This window comes from Microcebus murinus, chromosome 15 (assembly GCF_040939455.1).
Source record: "Microcebus murinus isolate Inina chromosome 15, M.murinus_Inina_mat1.0, whole genome shotgun sequence".
NCBI classification, from domain to species: Eukaryota; Metazoa; Chordata; class Mammalia; order Primates; family Cheirogaleidae; genus Microcebus; species Microcebus murinus.
Genome location: NC_134118.1, coordinates 24,480,824 through 24,506,274, shown reverse-complemented (window position 1 = coordinate 24,506,274; position 25,451 = coordinate 24,480,824). Strand labels below are relative to the sequence as shown.

Sequence of the window (25,451 nt, the reverse complement as noted above, 5' to 3'; positions counted from 1 at the left end):
ATGGGAGCTCTGGGGCCGTTGTCCCTAGACGAAGCTCCTCAACCCCAGTGCAGAGTTTTCCCAGGGAGATTCAACTGAGAGAGTGCCTGAGTATTAACAGCCTCAGTGACAGATTGTGAGAGGGGTTGGGTGAGAGAACCACAGGCAGAAGAAAGGCCAGAGGGGCCGAGAGAAGGAAGCCTGAGAGGAAGTGTAGATGTAGGATCATCAGCCACATGATGAAAGAAGTTCATAGTTCAAGAAGATCCCTACCTGGTGACAGGTGTAGCTTAGTGGGAAGAAGGATATGAGGGAAGTGATGGCATGACACTTACAGCATACAGTTCCCTACCCCAGAATCCATTTTGAGGGGACTCTGTGATTCCCCAAGTCCTTTCTGAACTTTCTACACAAACCTCAAGCTCCCAGGAAGCTGTATCCCTCACTTCTACTTTGCAGACATGTCCCTCCAAAAAGAAAGCTTATGGCCCAGCACACAAAGTTCAGGTAAAAACCTCCTGGGGTTTTTGGGGACATCCTGCTGTGTATTTTCCCACCTCACACTCAACGATCTTCAGATGAAAAGATTTCAAAGTGGGCTATATCTGGATCCAGAGCCACACCAGCTGCAGAAACAGCAAGAAAGAAGAGAGTACCAGTTCCACTATGGCATCTCGAGCTCTAAATGACTGAGAGTAAAGAGGACGAGAAGCTAACCGTAACCCATAAAACCCTCCTTCTTCTTCCTCAAAGCAGTTGGAGTGATAAGCATCTCCCCAAATGTCCTCAAGGTCATGCTTTGAAGACTCTCTGGGAGAGGCAGACACTTTTATAAGTAGATGCTCCAGGTTCCTGAAATCTGGAGGTCCAGGTTGCTGGGAGCAGGAGTAGCTATTCAGTAATCCCCTCTTCTCACTCTGTCTTCTCATCTCCCACAGCATTTTGTACAAATCACTCTTCTGTCACTGAACTATTGTTTCTTGTTTCTCTTCTATACCAGACTAGGACTCTAGAATGTAGAGACTATTTGTTCATCTTTGGGCCGAGTCCGATAGTGAGAGACTCAGAAGATTCTTATAGGGAAAACTTGTATGTGTTCACTAAATACTGCTTCTTTCTCTCCTAAGGACAAAGTGAGATGACATTTCCCAGGGGAAGAGTTAGCTACTTTCAAGCTTGGCCCATGAGAAGCTTTCTGCCCAATATTTCTACCACTTCTTCCCCATCTGCTGGCAGGATGCAGAATAGGGTGAGGGCCCAGAAGGTCAGTGTGGAGCAGAGCTCTCACCTCCCGTGTGATCTTTTTATTATGTTTATATAATGAGGCTTTGGAGTTGTTTGTTACAGTAGTTAGCCTACCCTGATGAAGATAAGGCAGAAACAGTTTTTATGATGTTGTAGAGCAGTGGTCCATCATCACGGCAGGCAGGGATGGAAGGATGTTTGTGTCGTGTGTTCTGTCTTCTGATACTTCACTTGTGTGGCAGTAGGAACCTAAAGAGAAGCCGGTAAGAATATATTGTTCAGGGAAGGCAGAAGCAGGCACTGCTTACGATGGGAGAACCTTGAGCTTGTTATGTGGTGCGACAGGCAGACTCTAGGGGGACCCTATGATCACTCACCCCTCATGGGGTTCACACTCTTGTGTGCTCTCTTTCCATGGTAGTGGACAGAGCCTGTGATTTGCTGCTGACCAATAAAGTATGACAAAGCTGATGAGATGTCCCTTCCTTGATTATAGTATGTTGTATAAAAGTCTCTGTCTTGCTAGTTGACCCACTCTAGGGGTCTGTCTCCATACCTGGCTTTGAAGAAGAAAGTAGTCATGTTGGGAGGCCCACATAACAAGGAGCTGAGGTAGCCTCCAGAATCTCAGAGCAGCGTCTAGAAGTTGGGGCCCTCAGTCCTACAATTATAATTATAGGACTATATATAATGAAATAAGATCTGCCAACAACCTGAGTGATCTGGGAAGAAGATTTTTTACAGCTCCATTTTGGTACAAGTCATCCTCAAGTCCCACCTGGAATCAGTGCAGTAGCTCCCAGCTGGTGTTCAGGCTTCTATCCACCACCCCTACCCACAGCCCAGTCTCAGTCTAGCATCTGAAGTGACTTCTTAAGTCTTAAGTCAGTCCAGTGCTCCTGGGCTCAAACCCTCCAGTTGTTCCCCTCTCAGGAGCAAAGGCAAGGTCAGCATGATGACTTTCAAAGTCATATGTGATGTTTCCCTCAGACCCCTCTGACATCCTGCCCTCCCATTCCCCTGGTCACCCGTGTGCTCTAGCCACACCAGTGTCCTTGCTAGTCTTCACACACTCCACATGTGCCTCTGCCTCTGTGCTTTGGCAATGCTGTTCCCCCTACTTAGAATGCTTTTCCCCAGGTGTTCCTGTGTCTTGCTCCTCTTGCTCATCACCACGGTATTTTAAACTGCAACTTCTGATATCCCTTACTCTGATTTATTTATCTCCTGAGCGGATATCATCATCCAACACACCACACATATTACTTATTTTGTTTGTTGTCTATTTCCCACCATAACAAATTATGTTGTTTTGACTGGGGACTTTCTGTTTTGTTCATTTCTCTGCCCTCTGCACCTAGAATAGTGACTGGCACATAGGTTTTGCTCATAGATCCTTGTTGAATGAATGAATAAATAAAGTGAATAGAGAAGCCCGAGGAAAGCTGGAGAGGTGGGCGTCCAGGATGAGGGTGCAGAATTAGCCTGAGACAGGAGAAAGGACAGATCAGGAGGGACAGGTGCATGTTGTGGTACAGGGAGTTTGGGACCTGCCTCTTCTGTTTTCTCTCTGAGGTGGGAGATTGTTTCACCATCTGAGATGTGGGGAAAGGATGTGGTGGTGAGAGGATAACGGCTAATAGTCAGTATCAAAGCTCTGTGCTGTGCTTTCCATACCTTATCTTATTTTTAAACATCTGCTCAGAGCAATTGGTATAATTAACTCTATTTCTAGAGGAGAAAAATAGAGTTGTGGAAAGGTGAAGGAACCTGCCCTGGTTTGTGTGAATGAGTAGAATGAACAGAGGTCAACCATCTGTGTTAACCAGGCAGAGGAAACAGGTGTAGAAACATGATGCCACATGATGTGTTTGGGGCACTGCAGCCGGTGTGAGCAGTCTGCAACCTCTCTGCAACAACTGATTATAAAGATGGCAACCAGATGATACAGAGTCTTCTTAGGCAATGTTTTCAGTTTAAAGTTGACATTGAAATAATTTTTTAGAACTTACAAATCTCCATAGCATCCCCCACCCCAATAAGACTGCAGGAGGCAATGGTAATCCATGGAAGGTTTGGGAACTCAAAGGAATATAATCAGATTTCTCTTGTTATGTCAGGATTCCATATCCCAGAACAGATAATTTAGGTTGCAATAGGGAGTTTATTGGGGCTAGCTCGAGCCAGGGTCCAAGTCCCAGAGCGCCAACGCAGTGGCCTCTCAATGGACAAGGACCTTTGGCAAGATTTCAGCACAGGTTTTATACTTTTAGTTGTTGTGCAACTCAGGTTTCTGGTTACAAGTGATATCTGGAGCCACACACACCCCACAGCACCCACACACCCCACACAAGCTGTTCACGCACTGATCATGCTGGCCATGTATTCTGATTGGTTGGCTAGGTTCCAAGGACTCTCCAGTACCTTATCAGTTAGTGCCTTGCAGTTTCTTCCCTGGGGCCTTGTTTGTTTTTTGGTTTTTTTTACTCTGCAGAAGCCTGTCATGGCTTCAGTCAGGCTAAGTGGCAAGCAAGCAAGCGATATATAAAAGCCAAGGTACAGGGGCCAAGATGGCGGTTAGCTCGTATCCCACTCTCCTTCAGCAAGTTTACTCTGAAACTCCAGGCTATGATAAATACTGTAATAGCTTTTAAGTAGCAATGTGTTGTCCATGCTCGTTGTTTTTCAGTTTTCCTGTGTGTTTTCTGATGTTTATTTAAAGGCCTTAAAATGAAAAGGGCAGCAGTCACCCATGGGGCCAGGGAAGGAGGAGACCAAGTGGTTTGTTAGTGGCTGTCATTGAGACAAGGGCCGCGGTAAACTGAACCCCAGGTATCTGTGATAAAAGAAGAAAGAAAACATTGGGGGAGTGGTCCATCCTTATGAAGGGGCCCTGGGATAAGCCATAGAAAGGACTTGCTTAGGGGTAGGAAAGGAGCCCGCTTGGGTGGGTGTTGGCACCACTGACTAAGCAAAGGAAGAAGGAGGACCAGCAGGTTGGCAGAAGAGCAGGGGTCCTCGAACTTTTTAAACAGGGGGCCAGTTCACTGTCTTTCAGACCGTTAGAGAGTGCATGGACTAGTCGGCTGTTAAGCAGGACAGGCAGCGGCAGCAAAAACACCTGGTGGGCCAATAAATGTCCTTGGTGGGTGGCATGTGGCCCAAGGGGCTGTAGTTTGAGGACGCCTGCAGAAGAGGATATGGAATTCAATGTTGGACATGGGTTTAGAAAAACTTTGGGCCATCCCCAAGGTGAGAGTCAGGAGATATATGGGCTAAAACTTTAAATTGTGTAAGAGTGAGCAAGGGTCGGGTGCCGTGGCTCACGCCTGTAATCCTAGCACTCCGGGAGGCCGAGGCGGGTGGATTGCTTGAAGTCAGGAGTTCCAAACCAGCCTGAGCAAGAGCAAGACCCTGTCTCTACTATAAATAGAAAGAAATTAATTGGCCAACTAATATATATAGAAAAAATTAGCCAGGCATGGCGCATCCATGTAGTCTCAGCTACTAGGGAGGCTAAGGCAGCAGAATTGCTTGAGCTCAAGAGTTTGAGGTTGCTGTGAGCTAGGCTGACGCCGCAGCACTCACTCTAGCCTGGGCAACAAAATAGGAGTAAGCAAGGCCTCAGGGGAAAGAATCAGGACAAAGACACCTATTAAATGGGCAGGTAAGGTCTTAAATTAAAAATATATATATACAATTTACTCACTATCCGTTTTCTGGGCTTTTTTCCAGCCTGAAGTAGAACAATGAAACCTCATGTAAAAAGGCCTCAAATTATACACAGAGGAGAGGGAAGCACAGAGCTTACCCTGCTCTCTTTGGAATTTCTCTGCAAAGGGACAAGAAATTAATCAGCTCCATCCACAATAGACAAGCCAGGTCTATTTGGCCAAGGACCCTCTGGAGGCCCCCTTTCTTGCTCTGTGCACAGTGAGTCTTATGAACTATCCCAGAACATGGAGCTCCAGGTCCCAGTAAGGCTTACGGCTTAAGTGAAGTAAATGGGGGAGGGTTGCTTTAGTGTTGAACAAGGAGTGAAGAAAAACTGCATGAGAACTCTCAATAAAAAGACCCTCTTGATCTGCTTCAGGTCTGTCCTCTCCCTTTTCATCTCTCCAATCCCCTTTCCTGAAGTTTTCTTTGGAGTTCACTGCCTTGTCTCCTGATGGCTTTACCTTTGGTCTGGCATTCCTGCTGTTTCTCCTGGTGACATTCCCAGATGAAGGCAAGCACACCCACTAGAAGAAGTGTCAACACAAGAAAGAGTGAGATCTGAGCTGCCACCTAAGGAAAGTCCTTCAGGAAGAGAGTGCACATGTTGGGATTTGCTGAGCATTATTCCTGTGGAGAAACACAGGAAAGGGCCAAAGGGTGGGAGGTGCTGGAGCAGCATGGAGGATGCGTCCAGGACACCCAGAGATTCCCGGTGCAGCCCAATAGCAGGAAGGGGTCTGGCCAGGACAGTGACTCAAGGTTTGCTCCATTCTCTTCTACAGGATCGTCAAAAACCCAGGAAACCTTGAGAATCATTTTTTAAAAAGGCTCTGGGACCTGGTGTTAAATCAGAAAGACAAAATCACCCATGGAATATAGAACTGAAACTGGAATCCTGAGGAATGACTGGAAATTATTCCATTTTCCTCTAGTCATGAGAAAAGGAGCCTTCAACTGAGAATTACCTTGAACTTGGGAGCCCTTCAAGTTCATGCACTTGTTGAGTGACATGTTTTTGGTATGGAAAGGGGCTACAGTAGGAACCGGAAGACATGAGTACCAGTCCCAGTTCTACCACTTCTTCTACGTGTGGTTTCAACCAAGTTTACCCAGTGTCTCTCCATCTTGATTCTCACCTATAAAATGGAGAGTTCGATGATATTACCTGTGCTATCAACAATCCCAGATCAATTTAAAATAACTGTGAGAACAGACTCTGTCTAAATGACCTTTTATGCATATGTTTCTTTTGAATTTTCCTTAGCACTCAGCCCATGCTAGTCATTTAGTAAGCATCCAATAAATAATTTGAGTTGAAAAAAATGAGAGTTTCAACCTTGTTTTCTATCAGAAAAAGGATTCTATATAAGTGGAAATACTTTTTAAAGATGTTTTGCAATTTGAAATATGATATGCATAGAAAAAGTTAAATTAATAAATAAAAACTACCCATGAAGCCAGAACAGAGAAATAAATGTACATAAATGTGTACAAGGACGGGACTTCCCTGAAGCCCATGCTGGACAGAATGTTAAGGCTTAGGGACCATAGGTAGCAAATAACCCACCATTAGCTTCTGTATCATGCTTGCTTGCTTGCTTGCTTAGGAGAATGGAAAATTTTCAGCTGACGCGCTTATCTGACTCCAGACCTGCCATCCTGGCTCTGCTAGTGTGATCACGTTTAGAAACAAAGGGGAAGGGCAGTGGTGTATGGCACATAACGGCCCACAAGATATAGCCACTAGTCCGGGGTTGAAACACCCTGGACTCCTGAGGCACCTAGTATGCTTTATGTACCTAGTGAAATACGCTCAGGCTTAGATCACAGAATGCAGAATGTATTTCAACCAAGATTAATGTTGTCCATAATTAGGCTACATCAGAGGCTTCCTCTCGGCTGAATCTTAGCTGCAGCTGGTGACACCTACAAAACCCATCTCAAGGCTCCAACCCCCACCCCCATTGTGCTAAAAGATAGTAATGTAAGATTAATGCTTTCTCTCCTTTTGTAAAAGTGTTTGCTAATTAGATTTTTAGAGCATGGTTTTTGCCTTTAAAAAGAAGCTGTTTTTCCAGCTCATCACTGCTTTCTGTGCCTGCCACTCTGCAGGACAGGAGTAGTTCTGGCCAGTAAATAAAGACTCACAATTTGACCCAATTCAGTTTCTTGCACTCTGGATCATAACAAAGAAGGCAAGTGAGGATGCTATTTAAAGAGGAGTATGCATGTGTGTAGTTTTCTCTCTTCCTCTTAGGTCCTTTGCAAGTGGTCCAGATTATTTCTAGAAATCCCTTTTTGGTCTTCTTTGGCACTATTTAAGCAGTATTTCTGGGGAAATGTCTGTTCATCTACTTAATATTTAATCTAATATTTGCTGCCTTAGCGTGAACTACTGTAGCCTGTTTTGTGCTCAGCACTATAGAGGAGAAAGAAAGAAAGAAAGAAACAAGAACTGTCAGGAAAAATTGTGAAAGACTCTAAAATGGTCAAAAAAACATGACAGGGTATCTTGTCTTTTCAACGGATTACTGGCATTTCCTAGCAGACCTCACACTGCTTAGATCTGATTCTACAGGAATGTGCCCTTCTATTTCTTGGCTATTTTACAACTCTGAAGAGATGCCAGTCTCTCCAGAATCCATTCCACAAGTCCTTACCATTAGGTTTGTTCCAGGTGGGAACTGGAAAAGTATGTATGTGAATCAATAGCGGCAGGGATCTGGAGAGTCCCTGGAGGTTGTAAACCTAACAGACAGCTGCAGCCACCATTCCTATCCCCCCTTGATAAGGACAGAACTACCCTCCTCCCTTATCTCTACTGGATGAGAATGACCCAGGGGTCCCAAAATTGGTTGTTTGAAAAAAAAATTGTATTGCAGCAGCTGTCCTGGCCCAGGTACTCCTAAGAAAACCCAAGGCTTTCCTCTCCCTCAGTGTGGATACTCTTTGGCCTCCACCAATCTGCACCCAGATGCCCAAAAAAATAGCATTTTGCTACACATGAGGCTTTGTGTGTGATTCTCTCAGCTCCGGACCTAACACTTACCTCTTGAAAAAATGTCTGAAGATCGTTTTTTGATTTTCTGGGAACTGCTACTGCATTGGAATAGGTAAATCGTCAAGATCTCTGTGGAGACACTACAGGTCACAGACAGATGTCTTGGGATCTCATTTCAGATCTGATACTGAACTGTGTGATCTGGAGCTAGTCTCTTAAACTGGTTGGACTTCAGTTCCACTGTAGACTGCACAGCTGGACTTCACTATGCTAAGGGAAACCCCCATCTATTACTTGGCCCATCAGACACCAGAGACCCCCACTTCTCACAAAAGACCCACATCAGCATAATACTAACCTGTTTCCTGGCCCATCTACTAGTCTATTGCCTGGCATCAGCATAGCACTAAGCACTAAATCTATTGCCTGGCACATCAACATAATATCAACCTATTACCTGACACATCAACTAACCTACACCTGATACCCCACCCTCAGACCACCCCAACTTAATAAAAGTGGGAAAAATCAGGTAGACGGTACTCAGAATTTGGTGGCGAGGCCCCTCTGAGCCCACCGGTGAATAAACTTTGATTCTCTGACTCTCCATGTGCCGTTCATGTTGTCCTCAGGACCACCCGCTGTAACACTGTAACAGCATCAGGATTAATTCCAGGGCATGATTTGGTTACAGGTTAATCTGCGGTGACAAGATTCCCTTAGACCTGAAAATATGTTTCTAACCTGCTTGCTATTGCCTGAAGTCTATTTAATGAGGAAGACAGCCTTTTATTCCACAATTAGAAATGAAACACTTCAGATGCAATGTAAAATAAGTAGAGCAAATGAGTTTTTAAGTCATAGGCAAATAATGATGATTTTTTGTGCACTTACTTTTTCTTTCTCTGTCTCTCTCCTTATTCAACCAATGGTTTGGGCATCTACTCCTGTCTTACAGGCATTAACTCCATTCCTTTAAGTATGCAAATGTGAAATAGATAAGGGCCTTGCCTTGCAGAGTTTATCTGATAAGGGATAGGGTTAAAAAGTCAGCAGGGACTGGGCATCTGAAACTGAGTACCAGGAGGAGACTGGATATCATGAAGTTGAACTTCTCAAATTTCACAAACAGGTCTCAGGTACTTTTGTATTTTTGAAACAAACAGAAATAGGGTTTAATGATATGTGCTGCATTCAGCAGATGCAGGAGCCTTTACAAGTTCTCTGAATCCTTCTGTCAGCTGGAAATTACTATCCCAGGAGCTGAGACTAACATTTCTGTAGAACACCTTTTCTTTAAACAGTGTCTGAAATATATTTGTGGAATGGATCAATGAATGATGTACTTTATTTCCCAAATGAATTCTTATGTTTCATGAGTTGCCTTTTTGTGGTTCAACAATGTTAACTAGAAGGGTTTTCATGCCATTTTTTTTCCATTCTATTTTTAAACTTTTTATTATGGAAGTTTTTTTTTTAATTAATGTTTTTTTGAGACAGAGTCTCCCTCTGTTGCCTGGGCTAGAGTGCCGGGACCCTCAGCCTAGCTCATAGCAACCTCAAATTCTCGGGCTCAAGCAATCCTTCTGCCTCAGCCTCGCGAGTAGCTGGGACTACAGGCATGCACCACCATGCCTGGCTAATTTTTTCTATATATTTTTAGTTGTCTAATTAATTTCTTTCTATTTTTAGTAGAGATGGGGTCTCGCTCATGCTCAGGCTGTTTTGAACTCCTGAGCTTTAGAGATCCTCCTGCCTTGTCCTCCCAGAGAGCTAGGATTACAGGCATGAGTCACAGCACCTGGCCTATGTGTAACTTCTAATAATGACCAGCAGAAGAGTTCAAACAGGATTTGTTGAGTGAATGTGCATCATTCAAGACGTGTCAGATTATCTTATTGGTAAATTTTGAATCATAAAGTTTGAGTTTTGGAAAGACTCTCAAAGTTTGGGCAACTTTGTTGCCCACAAAGGGCACAAACTCTTTCAACTACATCCTTTTATGGCAGCTATCAGATCTCTGCTTAATCATTCCCAAGATGGGGAGCTCATTATCTTACAAAATCGACAAGGCTAATTGTGAGAAAGTTCTTTCTCTTACAGAGTAAGATCTTCCTCTCTGTACCTTTACCTTTGTTTGTAGTTCTGCTCTGTGGTGCTAAAAAAATTAATCCAATCCTGAAATATTACAACTCCAAATGTTTTGGTTACAGTAATAAATTATCTTTATTTCTCTCTGTATTGCAAACATTTACAGAGCCCTTACTAAAGTCTATACATGTAGTAACTTATTTGTTTCTGTCAACCAAGAAAAAAAAATCACTGATAAATATCTCCAAATATGTTGAATTTATTTGAGAATTCAAATTGAGAATTATAACCCCAGATGCAGAGCTATGCTAAGGCACATATGCATCTGAAGAGCAAAAGGCAAAGGAAACTTATATTAGCAAAAAGGGAAATTCACACAAGCTGCTTGGAAACATAGTCCATTGATTTCAAAGACTCAAAGTCAGAGTTGGAGTCAATTCATTGGTGATGATGCCATTAGTGGGCAGTGTTGTTTTGAGAGCATCTTACCTGACTTGCTGCAGTCCTAAAGAAAGAATTTCTCATGGGATTATTTTAGAAAGTCCTTAAGACAGTCTTTATCTCAGATATGCAAGCGTGAATTCTCCCCACTTTGTGATTTAACCCTGCCTCTAGTTTGTTTGGGTCTGACAAAAAGTGATTTCATCCTAGTATCTGCAACTTTCATATTCCTTACTAGAATTGCAGGAGGTGGGGCTACTGTCCTCAGTTGAAGAATGAGGAGGCTGCTTAAAACCCTCCCTGATCACTCCCTCCTCTTCACCCAACCTTCTCTCTTTTCTAAGCTTAATTTTTCTCCATGAAATTTAAGGCTCTTTCTGACATACTAAATATGTTACCTATTCTCTCTCCCCCACTAGCATGCCCAACTCCTTGAGGGCAGACTTTGATTGAGTTTTGTGTACTGCTGTGTCCCTTTGCCTGTGTCTGAGCTCTGGCATGAGGATTGCACCATCTGGAGACACGTTATTTAGAGATCTCAGAATTACACAGAAATGGATTTAATAAAGCTGTAATATGTAGCAAAGATCCATTAGTCTTGACACTCGCCTGATATTTATGTTTTCACATAGAAAGTATGTTTTATATTAAAAACAAATGACAACATTTCAGGTTGAAAATAAAATAAAATGTGGACATCAGTCACTAACTGGGTTGTTAGTGTGAGGAAAAAATGAGACAGTATCTGTAACACACTGTAAAATGTAAAGTATCCTACAAATGCGTCCAGAGAATTTTTTCCCTTCGGTAACTTGCTTCCCCTCCCCCCTCCTTTTCCCCTTTCCTTTCACAAGTTCTCTTCCCTCTCCTAACCCTCTCCTCCCTTCCTCTTCCTTCCTCCCTGCCCTTACCCCCACTCCTCCTCCCTCCCAGCTTCTTGCACTTCTCCCGCCTCTCCTCCTTTCCTCTTTTCCTGTGTGATCATCAACGGATTCTTGCGCCCCCTGGTGGCCGCCGCACGCCGCTGCCTGTGCTGGGTACCCGAGAGACTAACTCAAGCTCGCACCCCACACAAAACAAGCGGGCAAGCTCGGGGCTATGCACATGGGAATCCCAGGAACTGAAAAGACGTGTGTGCTGCCCACAAGAATGTTAAAATAGAGTTAGAAGGCCTTATGAATATGTTTGAATTCTGTAGACCATAACCTCAGGAGTGAAATTTTGCACGTTTATTTGAATATAAACTGAGCCTTATTTCCATCCCCAGCCCATTTCCTGCTTAATGGCAGATCCTTCATCTTAGTCAAATCAGGCTACTTCTAAGTCAATCGACTTCGACTTCATCTTGGGCATTTCAGGACTTTATCGATTAATATTGGGCCTCCCCTTTTCCTCAGAATGGTATCTCACTTTGGGTATGAAGTTTTAACAAACTACATCTTTAGCAAATCAGATGCAGCCACGTGGGATGGGGAAGATAGACGTGAGGCAGGGGCTGCATTTCTGCTATTTCAAGTGCTGTTTGGTTTCTCTGTGTAGTGTTAGCAGAGTTCTTAGTGACCTATCATTGATTTTTAAGACTTGAGAGGCAGGCCGTAAGGCATCTGTTTTGCTGGTGCCAATGCAGGTGCTGCACAGATCTGAACCTGGCAGCAAGCTGGGGCTTTCTGATGATGCTGGTCTCCTTCCTTGCAGCCGCAACATTGTAGTACTTTAACAGTGCTGTACTACAGGAGTTTCCTTGGCGGTCCAGTTTTGCAATGTGGCATTGGAAGTCAATTCTGAATGCTTGTTGTAGAAAGTACTTATAATAAATTCCTTCCTACTTAAATAACCTAAAGTGCATTCTACACTCTACAACTGAACCCTAACCAACACAGGAGACAACTCCTGTCCGTGTATTGTCATCAAGTATCAAGATTCTTTCCATTTTATTATTTCACAAGCTTAGCTTGTCAGCTTAGCTCTTTTCATCATCATAAGAAGGCTCCAGTTGCCAGTAGGATTATCCCAGGCATAGTAACATCCAACAGAGGAATTTTATTTGTTTGTTTGTTTTAATTGTTTTGCTAACTGAAATATCCCTTAAGTCTAAAAAAGTGCCTGGCACATAGTATGCCAACAATAACTATTTGGTGAATGAATAAATGAATGGATGGGTTGCTGATCTAGAACCACAAAAGAGCCTGTTTACTTTTCTGCTAAGTAAGAAGGATATAGTGGCCTACCATCTCCCCCAAATGGAAAAAGTGTTTCTTTTAAAGTGAAACCTAAATACACAAAACACAGGTTGAGTTTTTGTTTTGTTTTGTTTTGTTTTTTGAGACAGAGTCTTCATTCTGTTGCCCAGGCTAGAGTGCTATGGTGTCAGCTTCACTTTGTTGCCCGAGCTAGAATGCCATGGCGTCAGCCTAGTTCACAGCAATCTCAAACTCCTGGGCTCAGGTGATCCTCCTGTCCCAGTCTCTCGAGTAGCTGGTACTATAGGCATGTGCCACCATGCCCAACTAATTTTTTCTATATATTTTTAGTTGTCCAGCTAAGTTCTTTCTATTTTTAGTAGAGACGGGGTCTCGCTCTTGCTCAGGCTGGTTTGGAACTCCTGACCTTGAGCTATCTGCCCGTCTTGGCCTCCCAGGGTGCTAGGATTACAGGCGTGAACCACCGTGCCAGCCCTATGTTTAATATTTTGAGGAACTACTTTACCATTTTCCACAATGGTAAAGGAATTGCACCATTTTACATTTTCACTAGCAATATACTAGTTGTTCTAATTTCTCCAGTCTCACTTATATTTGTTATTTTCTGATTTAAAAAAAAAATAGCCATTTTAATGGATGTAAATCCCTTAATTAAGTCTTAAACATACATAATTATACTTGACCTCTGTTTCCACTCCAAACACAAATCTATGTTGGTGTTGCAGAGTCAGGCTGGAAATTGGTTCACCCAGCAGGGTGGAGCAGACACCTTCTTGCAGAGGACTGACCCATTGTTGGAATCAGGATAGAGCCCAGCTGAGAAGGGAGACTTTATTCAGAGGAAGTGGTAGCAAACAAGTGTCTGTATTTAGTGAGAAGTCAGGAGATGATTCCAAAGAGATTTCAACAATGTGTCTTGTCAGTGGGCCTGGAGATCTCAGTGATGAGATGTATGACAGGAACAAAGATATTTGGAGACCCAGACAAGTGACTGATACAGGAATCTGTCAGCAGGGGGTTCTAGGAGTGTGGTGGCAGGCAGGAGGCAGTCTGTGGGAGGAGACTCACAAAACACAAACTGCTTATTCCTTGACTCCCTTTCCTTAGATCTTCAGAAATGTATCCACGTTTCTGGAATAAGCACTAGATAGAGACAGGAACACAGACACAAAGACAAAGCCAGCTATTACAAGTGGGGTCCTAGGTCAAATCAGCAATATCTGAGATTGGTGCTAAGACCCAGAATTTGGGGGATTTGAAAATTCTCTTGCCTGAGCCCCAGATTGGAGTAAACTTGCCATTGGTTAACTGTAACCCCCCAAAAGGTATAAAACTAAAAGAAAACGAAAAGGGGGCAGTCAGAGTTTGGTGTCAGATATACCTCTCTGAGCCCACTGGGGAAATAAAGCTGACTCTCCAACTCTCCGTGTGCGGCTTGGGTTTTTCTTTGGCCAAGAACTATTCACACCTGCCAGAACAATTAAAGAAAAAGAATAATTCTAACATCTAAAATGAGGAAATTTATTTAATTCTGTTTCATAACAACAAACTAAATTTATTTAAGAGGGCTAACAATTGACAAATGTAAGTCTTACCACAATCTTTGCTGAATGAAGCTGGTGGTAGACATATGAATTTAAGAATTTCACTGAACTATAATGCTGGAAATTATACTAACATTTATTGAGAGCTCATTATATGCCAGGCATCATTTTAAGCATATATAAACTTAGAGCACATTACTTAAATAAAATCATAAGAATGTCATGAGATGTTATCCTCATTTTATAGTTGAGAACAATAGACATTTCAACAGCAGATCACACTAGATCATCTCTACACACCAAATCTGCAGGCTTCTTTCTTTCTGGAAGCAGCTGCAGATCCTCCTAAATCCTTGGTAATTTATTTTGTGAAAGCTGGGTTCATCTCACCACCCCAATGTCTCCAACTTTCAACACATTCCTCACTCAAGCCCCCTAATCTTTTTCCACAACCTCACAGAATGACTACCTTCACTTGTTAACAGCATATAACCTACCAAAACTAATCTGCTATCTCTACAGGGTCAAACACAAATTCTTTCAATTCAGTATTTATGATCCTTTACAATTTCCAGCTGGAACCCAGGGCTCCGGACAGATTTTTCAGGATTAAAAAAAGGAAACCTTAATTTTCAGAGAAAGATGGATCTATTTTCAGGAGTGAGTCACTTTTCAGAATATCTTTTCCTAGGAGTTCAAAGCGGCCTCTCCATTATTAGGGGAGATGGCCCACTATTAGGGGAGTGTAGATGTCAGATTCCCAGGAAAACCCCGCTGACATTAAAATTCAGATCTCTAGTTACCTAGGCAGGCTCTTTAAGCAGCCAAACAAAGCACAGTGCCAGAATAACCAACTCGCTCCCAGACAAGATTTCTTGTTCTTTTTCGGGCTAATTTCAGACCTAGTGATTTGATTCCCACGTGAATTCATTTCAATGAAACACTAATTAGGATCAGCATGGAAACGAGTTCAAAACTCACCCTGGTTAGCGCCCATTACTGAGGAGTAGTAGGGGAAGGAGACACTCATGATTTACTCTCAGCCATCTCCTCTACACAACCCCACTCCGAAGCGACCAACTTTTAACAGAATGTATTTTTTTTTTAGAGATCATAGTTTATTATAAAAGAAAGACATGGAAATTATTTACATGATGAAAGATTTCAGAACTTCAGTGGAATGAGCATGTCAATGCCATTTCAGTAGTGATTTATTTCAGTTCACATACTTTCCAAGAATGTCACCATCTCTAAATAAGAAATAATCTTTGTCATCTAGAACTACTTTGGTACCTCCGTATTCTGGGAGAAGGACTTTATCTCCAACTTTCACACTAACTGGTTGAATCTCTCCATCCTTTCTTTTAGAGCCCGATCCAACAGCCACTACTGTTGCTTGCAACACTTTTCCTTGAGATTTTTCTGGAAGCATAAATTGCCTCCTTTGGTTACAACTTCGGCTGCACTCCTTTCAACCAATACCCGGTCAAAAAGCGGAAGAAACTTTCTAAATGCTTGTCCTGCCAGGACTCCCGCTGCCGCAGCTCGCACTCTTGTGCAGCTGCTCCAAGGAGCCAGAATGCATTTCTAAAAAGACAAAAACAACAAAAAGCCCAAAACTTCTATTTTGGGAATATATGGAGAAACTAGGTAAGAAAAGGAATGAAACATAAATACGAAGAGGTGAAAATGGAGCAATTCGGAGGCTGAGAAAATCAGAACGATTGGATGGATAGCGGCTTTATTCAGAAGGCAGCAACCACGTATTATTTGGTGTGCGGTTGCCTGGTCCTGAGCAAGCACCGAAAAATCATTTTTATAGATCAGAGTAATAAGTAAGTTAAGAGCGGGCTAAGGGGGGGGGACTCGTGGCGCAACAATCATTTTTATAGATCAGAGTAATAAGTAAGTTAAGAGCGGGCTAAGGGGGGCCTCGTGGCGCAACGGTAGCGCGTCTGACTCCAGATCAGAAGGTTGCGTGTTCAAATCACGTCGGGGTCAACCGTTTTTAGCCCACTGACGGGGAGTACATATCTCTGATACCTTGGGAAGGAGTTAAGCCTTCCCCATTCTCCCAGGCTTAGTATGCTCAGTTACTTTAGTCTCTTCAAAATGCCCTACTTTTTTTTTTTTTTAATTAGCTAGGTAGGTAGACACAGGAACATATTATTGTATTTTTGGACTTATTCGTAGGCCTATAGAAACATTTTCATTCTTTTTTAGCAAACATTCTGAATTAACATCTTCACTAATTTGTCCCTATTCTAAACCCTCCTAGACTTCTGTTCACGCTCACTTTTGTGCTCTTGGCCCCCTTTCTCTATCTACATTTCTCTTTCCAACCTTCAGGAGCTTAGCAGATCTTCGCAGAGACCTAGTTCACTTGCTTCATACCTGGATCAGCTTTTCCAATGACCTGGATCAGCTTTTCCAATGTGGAGGGGTTCTGTAGCACATCGCTGGATCTCTGAGATTCCTCAAGCCCTGCAAATCACGGAAGGAGTTAATTGATTTTCAGAGGAAGAAAACCTGAACGCAGTTACTTTGCCAAATGGAGACTATGGGGAATGAACTTTACATTAGAGGTTAATAATCCTCTGGGCTAAACATTCTGTGAACCTCCCTAAAGATTATGTATTAGTACATTACAGCATGGAAAAAAAGGTAAAGCATATTTATTTCTTCTGAAGAGTTTCTATTATTTTGTAAAACTTGTAATGACTTTAAAACATGACATTTGGAATATCAGCAGACGTTTTGTCATATATTTACTGTACATATTCACACAATGCAGACAGACGTTATATCTAATCATGCATGTGTGGTTTAGAGAAGTATACCTAAAATAATATTTTTGTATTTCTTATTGACCTTTTTCTTAGTAGTTAGTCTAGGCCCATGATCATCGTATTACAAATGATAGATTATTACTCTGGAGGGAAAAGACAGGATATACAGTTCTGCAGATTGGAAAATTGACAAACTAAAAGAGATGAATAATAATTAGGAAGCTTTTTGCTGCTTTCAGTGGAGTGGTGCAGCAGAAGAGTGCTAGGTCCATGAGCCAAAGGTCAATGGGTCGAAATCATCCTCTGCTACCCAGGTTGGTTTCTTTCTTTTCCTCCATTCTTCCAAAATAGATGTTTCCGCGTATAAGGAGGAAACCCTACCAGTTTCCATAGATACCGTAGAAGAACTACTTTTGACTTGTACTTCTGTCAGAGATCTGGATCTCTGAAGGCAATACATTACTATCCAAAAATAAATAATAAAAAATAACAACCAAAGCAACAGTTTAGCTTTTATTGTTTGAGCATTTACTAGGTGCCATGCACTATTTCAATTGCTTTCCAAATTCTAAATCATTTATTCTCCGCAATTCTACAAAGTGAATACTTGCTATCACTCTCACCTTATGAACCAGAATACTGGTGTTTGCGGAGTTTAAATAACTTGCCCAAGGTCATGCATGCTAGTAAACAGCAGAACTAGAGATAATACTCCAAACCTCTCTGCATGATTATGTTGGGGGAAAAGAAGCCAAACTGTAAAATAATTTTAAAATGAAGCCTAAATCCAGTCTGACTGGTGTCCTTCTAAAGAAAAGGAAATTTGGATACACAGAGAGACACCATGGATGCACGTGGGAGAAGAGATTATTGGTTTTTGTTACAAATCTTGAGAAATATTTGATTCTTGAAATTATGTATATGTTAGAAGGATAGAAAAGGACCTAAAAATTTTTGATATCTAGAAATCTCTGTGAAACTCTCAATCTTAATTCTCACAGAATGATGCATTTAAAAAGTCTTCCTTCTGAATTTAACACTAGAGTTTGTTATAAAAATGTTGTCATTTTTTTGTAAAGTAATATTTTAATAAATTTAAAAGGTTAACATAAATCAGATGATATCTGGAGATCTAGAAAAGGGGAATTTGTGGAATCTCAATCACGAGATCTAAAAGATGCTACCAACGAGCCAGCCAGGAGTCGAACCTGGAATCTTCTGATCCGTAGTCAGACGCGTTATCCATTGCGCCACTGGCCCCTCCACGTTTGGGGGAGGAGTTATACCTATAGAAAAAGAAAATATCATGGGATTACTGTGTTCTAAGGATGAATGTAACGAAACATTTATTTTGATTTCTTTCCTTCTAGTCATAGCATTTTGGACCCCAAGCCTTCAGATCTAAAATAAAATATGGTTCTATTGGTTCCTTTGACTTTTACTCATACACAACGATTCCTTCCTGGGCAATGAGAAATCTGTTTTGAATAACTTGTAAAGGACCTGAGATAAGGTCTATTTCGGGTAATGAAAAATCCATTTTGAGGACCACAAAATTTCAAGTTCCTCTGAACTTTCGCCCCGGAACAATTCATTTTCACGTAACTTGTAAAAGGTAGGGGAAATGTTGGTAACAGAACGGCTAGGTCAGGAGACACTGACGATACATACAAAAGCCCACTTCCGTAGTCGGCAGGATTCGAACCTGCGCGGGGAGACCCCAATGGATTTCTAGTCCATCGCCTTAACCACTCGGCCACGACTACAAGTTCCCACAAGCCATCTGAATATCTTACATGATATGTATTCTACCTCTTAATTTGACTAAGAATTTAATAATAATAATAGTTTCCACCAATGAAATCGGAAAGGGATCAACAAATTTCAGTTCAAGGCACATGTGGTAAGCTGAGAATGCTCTTTGGGTCTTTTCTAGAATGCAAATCAAGAATATGTTTTAATAACTTTAAAAATTCTTATAGTTTTTGCCTAGTGGATAATTTATCCTCAATAAATAATCTGACAAAGATGTTCCTCAGAGATCCCCTATGTCTTTAAACACAGTGCCTGTGATATAGTAAAGGCGTAAGGGCTCAACAAACGTCGGCACAATTGTAACTATCATTTTATTTTTATTTTTATTTATTTATTTTTTTGAGACAGAGTCTCGCTTTGTTGCCCAGGCTAGAGTGAGTGCTGTGGCGTCAGCCTAGCTCACAGCAACCTCAAAATCCTGAGGTCAAGTGATCCTGCTGCCTCAGCCTCCCGAGTAGCTGGGACTACAGGCATGCGCCACCATGCCCGGCTAATTTTTTCTATATATATTAGTTGGCCAATTAATTTCTTTCTATTTATAGTAAAGACGTGGTCTCGCTCTTGCTTAGGCTGGTTTCGAACTCCTGATCTCGAGCCGCCTGCCTTGGCCTATCATTTTAAAATTCAAGAACCTGGATCCACCAAAATGTTCTACAGTGAAGCCTATCTCCTGTCTCTTCATAAAGTTCAAAATATCTTAAACAGCAGAAAGAACATTTCTAAATGAAATTGGAAAGTAGAAAATACCTCGAGAAATCTTCTTCACTGTATGGAGCCTTTCCCCACAAGGGAAAGAACAACTGTATCTTATATGCTGTGGAAATATATTTTGGAAATATATTTTAAAAGACTACTTCCAAAGGAAGAACAAAACCCCAGGATCTCCATGGTTCTGAAATTACACTATCATTACCTCAAAATTATCTGCATGTGTGAATGTGTATTAGAGATCAAGTAGGGCATTCCATATATTTTATTGATGGTTCCAATCCATGAACAGAAGAAGGGTAAGGCATGATTGATAAACTACTGCTCAGGTGCTGATCACAGTAGCAGTACTGCTACTGCTAATATGTTTAAAAATCATCTCCAGTCCAGATCTCTTTTCTGGGTTTCAGAATATCCAATTGTCCTAATTATTTCTTCTTGCATGCCCACGGGCCTCACAAAAGCAATGGATCCCCAAAGGAAAGTTCTGTCCTTTCCCTCAAACTTGAACCTCCTCCAAGAACCCAAACCAAAGACTTAGAAGTCCCCTTGTATAACCTAGTGTAGTGGCGTGTGCCTGAAGTCCCAGCTACTCTGGAAGCTGAGGCAAGAGGATCACTTGAGCCCAGCACTTCCAGGCTGCAGTGAACTATGATTGCACCACTGCACCCCAGTCTGGGTGACAGAGTGAGACACTGTCTCAAAAAAAAAAAAAATTCAAAATCAAAAACTCCCTTTGTCCTACTTGCTGTCTCTAACTCTCTCCCCACCAGGCCTTCCATTCAACCCTCTAATTATGTTCCAAATCTGGCTCTTCCTCCCCAGCCTTAGTCCCATTTTTTTAGGTCAGGTTCTCAGTTTCTTCTAAGAGTTATTGCAACAACTTCTTAGAAGTCTCTTGGCTTCCAGTCTGTAATCCCTAAAATGATTTATTCATTTCTTCATTCGTTCAAAAATTTTATTTTAAGCACAATCATGTGCCACGCCCTTTGCTAGCAGCTGCTCATTCAAGGGAAAACAAAAAAAATATGGCCACTATTTTCAGGGATTTTTAGAGTAAACAATTGCAGAACTGAAGAATTAAACAAATGAATACAAGTGAGAGGTGCAGTGTGCCGTAGTAGCCGGTAAGAAGAGTGCTAGACCCAACCACACAAGTCTTCGGTGGTTGCCTAGAGGGTCACTCATTAGACTCCAAGCTTCAGGAAAAAGGGTTGTGAAGAAAGGTTCTACCTTCTCTAACTCTGAATTCTCCATGGGTGTGCAATAAATATTTGTGGAATGAATCATATTTAAGCTCAGATCTGAAGGATGTATAGAAATGAACCAAAGTAGGGGGAGGGCAGTGTTCTATATTTAAATTTTATGGAATATGTGGGAAACTGAAGAAAATTCTGTCTAGTTTAAACATTGCTTTTTGGAAGTGTAATGAGAGGAGCAGCAATGAGAGGTAATACTGGAGATGTAGCTGAAGGCAGATTGTGTAAGTAGGGCTACCTTAGCATTAACAGAGAAGGCATATCTGATTGTGTCCCTAACCACTTTTAATGTCTTTAAGGTACCCTGTAGCCTACAGGGAAGGTCATAAATAACTGGGAGACCCTCATCCAACCTTTTCAGCTCCTCTTCTGGCTGCTCTGTCAAGGCAGCCTGGGACTCCTTAAACAAGGAAGGAGTTTTTCACCTTGACCTTTGCCTTTCCTACCTGAAGCCCTGTGCTCATCCTTCAGGGTCTTTGTTTAAATAGAACAGTCTCTGCCAAGCCTTTATTAAAATTTCAAATTTTATTATAAACATTTTCAAACATATAAGAATTTGAAAAAAAAATAGGCAATTATCTGTATATTTACCACCCAGATTCAATAATTTACATTTGCCATCTTAGTCTTAGCTACTTTTTTCTGCTGAATCATGTGAAATTCATTTGCAGACATTATGATATACCACACCTAAATATATAAACATGTATCACCTAAACATGCATCTTTTATAAGCACAGTACCATTATCACAACTAAAATATCTAGCAATTATTTAAAAATATCTAATATCCAGTCCTTATGTAAATTTCTCAAATATATTTCTTAGAGCTAGTTTTTCTAACCAACATCCAAAGTTCATTCACTGGGTTTGGTTGTAATGTTTCCTTAATCCCTTTTAGTTTAGAACAGTCTCCCAGCTTTTTGTTATTGTTTGATCAAAAGTTTGAGGCTGAGCACTGTTGCTCACATCTTTAATCCTAGCATTCTGGGAGGGCGAGGGAGGAGGATAGCTTGAGGTCAGAAGTTCGCTTGAGGTCAAGGTTTGGAGACTAGATTGAACAAGAGCAAGACCTCAATCTCTACCAAAAATAGAAAAAAAAAAATAGCCGGATGTGGTGGCATATGCCTGCAGTCCCAGCTACTTGGGAGGCTGAGGCAAGAGGATAGCTTGAGCCCAGGAGTTTGAGGCTGCAGTGAGCTATGAGCTACACTCTACCTGGGGTGACAGAGCGAGACTCCATCTCAAAAACAAACAAACAAACAAACAAACAAACAAACTCAACAAACCCCAACTTGTTCAACTTTTTAAAAGTCGAAGTCAATTGTCTCCTAGAATGCCCTACATTCATCTCATTGTTTCCTCACAGCATCTTTTAATTTATTTCTTATTCTCTTTAAACTAAAAGATAAATCGAAATGATTGATTAGAACTCTTTGATTTATTTGTGTGATTAGATTCAGGTTAAAAATTTTTGGCCAGACATTGTACTTTACACAGGTACTTACACCGGGAGGCGCTCTTCAGGATATCCCACTGCTAGTGAAGATGAAGAGGTGCCCCCATAGTTGTTCTTTCTCTCTTTGCAATTGACAAGCAGCCTTGGGGTGGCAGTTTGACACCATGTGTATATGTTATTTTCCAGTAACCTTTTCCTAGTGGTTTTAACGTCGTTAATGTTCTTTGCTTGGGTCTGTTATTTCTCTGGGTGTTGAAGATGGCGATTGTTCTAATTCTGCCATTCTACATTTGTTAGATGTTTTTGTCAGACTTGTTGATCTTTTTTCTGTCTTCTTTCATCCCCCAGTCTTTCCAAAGGGCTCCCATGGCAACTTGACAATACCTCTGTTATAAAACAGGTAGGTTGGCGCTAAATTGTAAAAGGGTCTGAGGTGTTCGCCCGTTATCGTCGAACACCTGTATAGAGCCTGTAAGGTCTATAAATGGTTCTCATACTTGGCGTCCAAATGAATCACTTACTAGCTGGTTAAAACCCCAAATCCTAGCCCCACCCACAGAGATTCTTTTTTTGTTTTTAATTTTATTTACATAATTTAATCTCTTTTATTTTTTTAAATTTTAAATCTTTATTAACCATCATGAACTTTGACTAAGAGATTCTAATTAGGTCAAGGGTGGTGCAGACTGGGAAGGGAAGCCAGCCTCGAAAGCTTGCATTTTAAAGAAGCTCCCAGGTGCTGGTAATTGGTTCTTGGAACAAATTTTCAGCAGCTCTGATGCAGAGAATGGGCTGTGTGGTGGTATTGTGGAGAGACAGAGAAGGATAAACTGACATTTGGGGGGTGACTAAGCATAAAGCAAAGACAAGGGATGTGAATGAAACATTACATAGAAGATAAAACTGTTAAGGTGAATAGGACTAGATTTCTGATTATCGACTTTAACTGAGAAAATAAAACTAAAAATGGTGCCCGAGCCACTCCGAGCAAAAAAGTGTGCTTGGAGTAGAAACAAGCCACACCTCCTAAGTAACCACGAAGGGATTCGAACCCTCAATCTTCTGATCCGAAGTCAGACGCCTTATCCATTAGGCCACGTGGTCCGCAGCTAGTGATGCTTGCCAATTGCTGAAGGAAAATAATCTTGTCGTGAGCTGCAAATGTAATACTACAGTGAAATCATTACTTTAAACCAAGGAATTTCCAACCCCTGAAAAAATCTTACAGTCTAGTTGGGAGAAGAAGTTTAATCTAATGGTCAAAAATACAGCGAAGTTTCAGGTGGATAACTACAAAGGGCAAGAATATGGTGCTTCAATATCTAATAATAGAGTACTTTATCTGTTCATGAGAATTAGGGAGTAAGGCCACCCTGAAGAAAGATGGTTGAGTTGAGAGCTGCCGAAGAAGAGGCTAAGACATAACTGTATTGCTTTACACACCGAGGGAACCACTGTTGTCTTGTGATGCTTCCAGGTAAAAGATTGTGGGTTAAACACAAGAATTTGCGTATGTGCACTCCTCAAATCCCACTCAAGCAACGTTAAAAAATAAATTCAAGTAGGAAAAAAGTTCGGGAGAGGAAGAGAACAGAAACAAAATTTGGTAATCTGGAAAGACGATTGAAGAGTATGATTGATTGGTCAGCCCCAAGAAAGCTAAATCTTAAACCAGGAGTGGGAAAAGCAAAGAAGCTATAGATTTAGGCCATTGAGCTCCCATCTCCATCTCCTTCCCCATTCCGTTCCTCTATGCCAGGTTCAAGAATTGTCAGCACTAGCTTCATCTGGAAACTGCCTGTGAGAGCTCAACTGGGCCTCCCTCCAACCCCCTCAAATTCATAGGGGGTCGAAGCCCTAATCTCCAGTACTTCAGAGTATGACGGTATTTGGAGACAGATTCCTTAAAACGGTAATTAATGTAAATTGAGATCATAAAGGTGGGCCTTAATCATAAGGGCTGATGTCCCTATGAGAAGAGGACACAGACACATAGAGGAAAGACTAAGGGACAGGATGGCCACTTGCAAGTCAACTTGAGAGGCCTCAGAAAAAAATCAATCTGACTGGCACCTTCATCTGGGAGTTGTAGTCTCCAGAACTATGAAAAAATAATTTCTGTTGTTTAAGCCACCCAGACTAGTGTTTGTTACAGCAGCCCTAGTAAACTATTATAATACACTGCCCCTCCTCCATCCTAGAAGATTGGAAGTTTATTTTCTTGAAAGAGGAAAACATCGGTTTCTATGCTGGAGCAGGGATTTTCAAACTTTCCCCTATATCACAATCACCTGGAGGGTTGATTAAAACATAGACTGTTGGGTCCCACCTCCACTTTCTAATTCAGTAGGTATGGCGTGTGGCCAATAATTTGCATCTCTAAATTCCCTGCAGCTGCCAATCAGGTATCACTTTTTGAGAATCAATGGGGCACGGGGCTACTAGAAGAAAATGGTAAGAGCTTAATGAAACGTTAGCGATTTGTTTGGGGTTATTGTTGTGAACTGCATAGCAGGTGTACGCAACAGAGACCGGAAGTTCTGACTGAGAAGTGAGCCTTTCAGGAAGAGATGCCATTCAGGCCAGGTCCTTGAGGCCCACTAGGTTAAGGATGGAGCGGGTGTGTGGATAGGATTGAGCGCAGGAGGCACCGCTAGGCCAGGTACAGCAGGGCAATGCAATGCTGGAAGTCTTCAGAAGAAGGTGATGTCCAGTGAATTGAAAAGAAAAGCACTAGTACAAACTGCACAGCCGTTCTTATTCCTGTTTTACTGCGGATTAAAACCCAAAAGGTAGATTTTCATGAAAACGGGAAATTTTGACAAATGGAAAGATTGAACATGAACAACTGAGTTTTTCAATGGAGCATTTGGGTTTGGGGTTAATATTTAATCTGGTCAATCCCTTACCTTTACTCAACGAAACCGGAGCGGAGCTGTGGACGTATCAAACTGAATAATAAAGAAACAAATCATTTTGATCAGGGGAGGAAGAAGAAATAATTTTAAATTCTTAAGATGAAAAGTGGTAGCAATTGTGACTTTGTGGTGCAATGGTAGCGCATCTGACTCCAGATCAGAAGGTTGCATGTTCAAGTCATGTCTCTGTCAAATGTGGTACTGTTTTGGGTGGGGGTAAAACTGATTCAGCCTAGCAGCGGACTTTACTGTCACGGACACTTAGTAGTCGGGCCTGGAAGTTG

The 25,451-nt window shown here is 41.7% G+C and overlaps 1 long non-coding RNA gene, 4 other non-coding genes and 1 pseudogene across 5 annotated transcripts; 1 reads left to right on the top strand and 5 right to left on the bottom strand.

The window, feature by feature from the left end:
* Positions 1 to 1,289: 1,289 nt before the first annotated feature.
* Positions 1,290 to 8,894, bottom strand: LOC142876401 (uncharacterized). Its single transcript, XR_012923300.1, has 3 exons — positions 8,837 to 8,894; positions 5,403 to 5,465; positions 1,290 to 1,473 (listed from the first exon to the last, which is right to left on the bottom strand). It is a non-coding gene; the product is annotated as an uncharacterized LOC142876401 (long non-coding RNA).
* A 6,520-nt stretch (positions 8,895 to 15,414) lies between these two features.
* LOC105858278 (10 kDa heat shock protein, mitochondrial pseudogene) lies at positions 15,415 to 18,254 on the bottom strand (annotated as a pseudogene).
* Positions 16,149 to 16,220, top strand: TRNAW-CCA (transfer RNA tryptophan (anticodon CCA)). Its single transcript has one exon. It is a non-coding gene; the product is annotated as a tRNA-Trp (tRNA).
* Positions 18,196 to 18,268, bottom strand: TRNAR-ACG (transfer RNA arginine (anticodon ACG)). The gene has a single exon. It is a non-coding gene; the product is annotated as a tRNA-Arg (tRNA).
* Positions 18,269 to 18,692: 424 nt separating this feature from the next.
* Positions 18,693 to 18,774, bottom strand: TRNAS-AGA (transfer RNA serine (anticodon AGA)). Its single transcript has one exon. It is a non-coding gene; the product is annotated as a tRNA-Ser (tRNA).
* A 4,506-nt stretch (positions 18,775 to 23,280) lies between these two features.
* On the bottom strand, positions 23,281 to 23,353 carry TRNAR-UCG (transfer RNA arginine (anticodon UCG)). Its single transcript has one exon. It is a non-coding gene; the product is annotated as a tRNA-Arg (tRNA).
* Between the last annotated feature and the right edge of the window lie 2,098 nt (positions 23,354 to 25,451).